Here is a 6000-nt window from a genome sequence, read left to right on the forward strand (position 1 = left end):
TCCCTTGAGTCAGAAATAACACAGATACCCTATGTTGACCTCTTATCCCTGGCCAAAAATGTTGGTCAGTCTTATGAGAGTCAGGTCTAAAAAAGGTTCTTTATAATCCAGTGTGGCCTGTTGCCAATATCAGCCCTGAAGAGATTAACTTGAGCCAGGGATTCCCTCTTTGTATCCTGTACTGTTGAATGAGAAACATGTCAAAAGCCATCCTTGAGACAGGGAAGTTCTTGTGATACATTTTTAAAAACTGTCCCCCACACCTCAGAAAGTGGGAAAAAAAGGGAAGAGCTGGTTCTGAGTTCTTCCGTTCAGCCTCTTTTCGGCTTCCACCCTGTCTATAGCCCTTTTGTACTGAAGGCAAGTCCAAGGTTAGGTTGAAAGCTCTCAGACATGGCATTTATGGTACCACAGATTCATTGCTAATGAAGTTTGGGGGAAAGTATTTCTGTAGGGATATCTGTAGATCTGTAGTCCTCAGTTTGACTGAGGAGTGAAGTTCTGAGGAAGGTGACAGGACTGCATTTATGCAATTATACAATGTCACCCCCAAATTCAAGTTGCAGGCAAGGCCTACACATGAACCATCACCCCCTCCTTCAAAAAAGGAAACCCTGAATTCAAGCTGAAGCATCAGACCAGACAGAATGTCAATGTTAATTCTCAAGAAAGCACCTCTTGATCTAAACATTTCATACAGTTGCTCTTAAATCGACATAATATTCGGGGGCTTGAGTTTAAAAACAATAACAACAAAAAATAAATACTTTATGCTTACAAATTTATTTGGTCATTTATGTGGTCAGTCTATGAACACAGACTAAATCTCAAAAGGAAATCACACTGAAATTAGTCAGTCCTAAGGTGTGGACTTATTTTTACACAATGGTACAAAAAAAGAAAAGAAAAAGTGATTTGAAAAAAGTGAAAACATTTCCTTGAGACTATACAGACATGTAACCGCCTTGAATGACTGAGAGTACATATAGTTTGACACAATGTTAAAAACAATCAGTCTAGTCCTGGTGCTGAACAGTCCTGCAGCACCTCGTTCTCTACCAAACACATACAAAATGAACAAGAACTTTGCCCTTATATTGCAACCACATGATACTCATGGAAGGAGATGCCAGAGACCTCGAGTCTCCTTATGCCCTGCAGTGAAGAGTGGCTGGTGCTTCATGAACCTCATAATGGGGCTACCATTAGCTGTCAGTCATCGACTTGCTCAAAGCAATCCAAGATTTTGCTAGATTTTTCAAAGCCAATAAAAAAACAGTGATTGGTTCATATCAGTGAGTCGCTGAGTGGGCAGGGCAGCTCTACCCAATGTTTCTCGCATCACAAAGCCTCATTCGCCCCTTGACTTCCCCTGGGCAACTTGGGATTTATTGTTGGGGCCCTGTTTTACTATGCTTTACAAAAGGCTAATGTTCTGTAGAACTTTCCGGGTGGCTCTGGACCAAATTATAAGTTATAAGTTGATAAATATCTGCTTGCATGATGAACCCTGTCTGAGGGGCAACTGTGGAAGGTGAGAGTTCATTAGGCCTCACCCAGGCTTGGCATACCTCCAACCCTGTTTCCAAATCACAGAAATGTCTTTGGGTGATTGTGCTTCGGTCATTTTAACAGAATCCGTTTGTACAAGGTGAGCTCATTCTCCACTCCTCATAATCATATTTGGATACTCCCTGCCTTGCACGGATACAATAACGCGTGTCCATCACGCTTTCATTCGTGTTCCAAGGACAAAACTACCAGTCTCCCTTGCTCTCCCCCAGAGTATATTAAATGATTCAAATTCCTGTCACGTGTGTGTACAGTTGGCAGTGTTGACACATCCATCTGTCTGAATCTATTTCAAGATGACATTTAACCAAAATCACTAATTCAAAGGCTACATAAGAAAAACTCAATTTCAGTCACAACTTGATTTAATATGCGGTTTTCTGTGTACTTTTTTGTGATATTGAGTATTAATGGGCCCATCTGTTCCCTTCTCCCTGAAAAGAGAATTATTCTTTGTATCAATAAACTATAACAGAATTGCGTATCACATAATGTTATTCAGTGGCTTAGCATTTTCATGACCAACCATGGACAGCTTTACAATAATTTACTCAACTATATTCTCTGGGGGGTTTGGGGGAAAACATCACTCTGTCATTTTTATACCTCTGACGTTCAGTAATATATACCCTTTTGTTTTCACAGAGCAACAATAACAACACTCAAGGTCAGAGGTGAATTTGTTGCTTAAAATGAAAGATCCACCAAATTCCATGACTGGGCCCACTGAGAAAATACTGCGTGGCATTCCACCTGAGACTTAAAGCTGTGAGTATTAGGTGAGCTAACTCAATACATTGGCCACCTAGACGAGGGCAAGAAACGACAATTTCTCAACCCGCACTTGAGAAATGTACTGTGGACAAGGAGTCAAGGAATCACATAAAACCCGATGTCTCAGTGGTAAAGTGTAGCGATAGTTGGGCATTTGTTCCAGAACATACCGACCTCCAGCCTGCAGAGAGGCAGGACTGGTGGCTTCTTCAGTCCGACATCCTAGGAGTAGGAAAGAAGGAAGGATAAGAAGCAGGAAGGACTGAACGGCACTCGAATCTGCTCAATACCCAATCGATATGAGGGGGCTATTATTAGCAGACCTTGAGGACGAGGAGGGTGGGAGGAGAGTTCATGACTTACGAGCCTGTCGGCCAATCGGCAGATTAATCTCCCCGCACGCGACGGGCTGCGGCAGACGCCCACGAGGGGGTCTCGTTCGGAGGACGGCGACGCGCTGCCAAAGCAAACGGACGCACATCTCCGTACACATCAGTCCTTCGGTAAGGGCAGGAAATGAATGAAGCAACGAGCCCTAACAAAAGGACAGACCGGGGTGTGAATCCTGATAAGAGGAGGGACCGTAAAACAATAAAACGCAGGGGGGATGGGGTTGTTTGCAGGGGTAATGGACTTGTACGTAGAAAGTAAAAAAGCCACGGTTTATGTTAGAAACTGGCACATGCTATTCAAATAGTCCGCATACTCCGCTTTTTGCAACCCAATTCTCCTCTAATGGAAAGATGACGGCCATTTCAGTCGCTGCTGCTCGGTTCTATATTCATTCCTTTATTAGGTGATTAGAACGCAGCTCAGTCCAGTAGAGCTTCTCTCCCCTTTCAGTTTGACATTTCACAGGCGTCGTTCTGACACAGACACCTTGATCTCAAAGCTGGGCGCTGCAGGCTTTAATCTGGGCTGGAGATGCGCAGCTAGACACTGAGGGAAGACCCCATTGTGGCTCTGTTTTCAGATTGCTCCTTGTAATTACGGCCTGCTATGAAACGATGCCAACACATGTACTGACTTAATGCCACAAAGCTGTGCTTAATGTTGACAAAATCGAGTGCTGCATCACGGGACATCCTCAGTCTCATTTTTCCTTATCAGATGTAGCACCATGCGGTTACATTTGTCATTCTTACACAACGCAGATACTTGGGTGCCCTCTAGTGGTTACACTTGTATTGAATTTTCACTTTTTCCTATGTGCTCTGCCTTTACAACATGAGCAAGGGTTTGACAGTGGCATGTTGTTACTGTTATTCAGCATTAAACAGTTTCCTAGAATGCAATAACATGGTAATGAAGGTATATTCTGGAACCTTATTGAAATGCATACAGTACATTTTAACCATTTAGCATAAAAAATGGACAAATTCTACCTTATCATGCAAGCAGTAATTTCATGAGTAACCAATATGAAAAAGGTGTATAAAACCATAACTTTATATCTTGAAGTATAACTTGAAATGTTATTTTTTTTATACAGCAAAATCTCTAAAATTGTAATACTACAAATGTGTATTTTAAGAATACACATTTCTAAACTGAACACAATTATTTTTTAAATGTGACCCAATATCCTTATTTTATTCATGTAGGGTTTTCCATTACACACACATAATATTAAGAGAAAATAAACTATGTTAAATGATATTCCAATTTCGAAAAATCAGCCAAAATAAGTTCTAGAAATACATTTGAGGAACTGGGATTTTACACAAATTGTGTTTATGCCTTTTTCAAACTGGTTATGCAAATACCATTTGATGTTTGAAACCTGCTGAGCCAGTGCATTTAAACTGCTTTAAATCTCCCTGACATTTGTATACAGAAGTATCATAAATACATGGCACTCGCCTCTCATGAGACTGCGGAGTGAAAATAACAGAGCATATATGGTGCTGAAGACTGCAGCTGTTTCTTTTTGATCAATACACCCCACAGCTCAAATCATCCTGCTTGTTCTTCATGGATTTCACACAAATGTAGAAATTAGCTTATACATCGCAGCACGTCAATACATGTCCCAACCTGTGAAAGGGCCAATTCTGTACAGTTTGTACGAATCACTTATGTGCATTCATATCTCTGAATATGAATAGCACGGCATCTTTAGCGTATAGACGTTTTCTGTTTACAGTGAGACACTGCAAACACTCTGATCGATACGGAGTCTATTCCAGTAAACGTGAACACGGGCTATGTTCCAGGATTAGCGCTTTGCTCATATTTATTGATCAGTCTCACTCTATTCCATGTCCTCTGGTTGTGTCCCCAAGGCAGTATGTCAATGTGCAAAATCCCAAGCCATGTGCCCTGGTGCGGTAGATACGGATTTAAAATGGAACTGGCCCCAACTTTGAAATCAGAATTGATTTTATCCTTTAATACCCTGTGAATGAAAGCACTTACTCCTCCCAAACCATACAGGACCTTATGATGAGTGAGAACTTTAGTTTTATGTTGAGTGACAACCCCCTAATGGGCCTCATCAACTCTCCCAAAGCCCGGGCCTTAATCGCAGAATTCCTCAGGCCATGTCTAGGACACAAGTGGATGTTTTTATACCTAATCCTGACTGCTTACCCTCCTCACTACACCACATGCCCCAAAAAAGGCTTTGGCAGAATGAGGGGAAAAAGTATCAAATTTGAAAAGGCTGAGCAGAGCAGATTTAAAACATTCACCTAAACAGAATTTCACTCTTTGAGCCGAAGTGATTTCATAACTGCGGTGTGGCACCGTAATGGTGTCCACAGTCGGTAATACATACTCTATGGGCAATATGAGAAATCATTATAATTTAAAATAATAACGATGACAAAAAAAGCATGTAGAGTAACAGAGGTTTAATGACGTCTTTAAACAATGGAAGGTAGTAGAATGGTGATAGTCTGATGTACAACGTGGGGGCAAAAAAAAGGAAAATTCAGTAACATGACAGACTGCCACCCATCCCCACCCCACTCATTTCAAACATGATCTTTGTTGCTCCACCACACAGTACACCGTATCGCTCAATAGGTCCTGCCAACTGAGTCTGAAGAGACAAAGGAAGTGTGTTGTGAAGACTAGCCAGCAGGGGGAGCCCTCACCAACAGCCAGCCTAGAGGTCAGAATTACCGTTTACTGTATCAACAGCACGGCAATGAAGACTTCCTCCCACAGATATGAAATCTAGTATACATCACGTAAAGGACCATCTGTGGCTGGCAACGTATTAATGCACATATTTCTGAACTGTCATAGATCTACATATGCAGGTATATGTACCTCCTTCAAAGTTTTCCTTGTGTTAAATGAACTCGGCTGAGAAATCATGATTTTCGTCTGTTAGGATAAGCTGCTGCATGTTATACAAGTTGTATACGTTGACTTCAGTTTCATTCAATGCCTTGCTTTCTAGAGCAGTGGCTTCAGTCGTGTAATGTCTCTACACACCCTAGAGAACACGGGTCCAAAAAAAAATAATAATTAAAAAAGCTGAAGTGACACCACACAGAGCTATACTCTGTTCAAAATGCTACAGCTGCCTGTTCAACCAGGTCGTAAGAACCCATCAAAAGGGTAAAAAACCCCAAAAACAAACAAAACGTAATTAAATTAAGGTTTGCAGTTGCTATTGACAGTCGATCCTGATTTTTCTCT

This window comes from Conger conger, chromosome 14 (assembly GCF_963514075.1).
Source record: "Conger conger chromosome 14, fConCon1.1, whole genome shotgun sequence".
Lineage (NCBI taxonomy): Eukaryota > Metazoa > Chordata > Actinopteri > Anguilliformes > Congridae > Conger > Conger conger.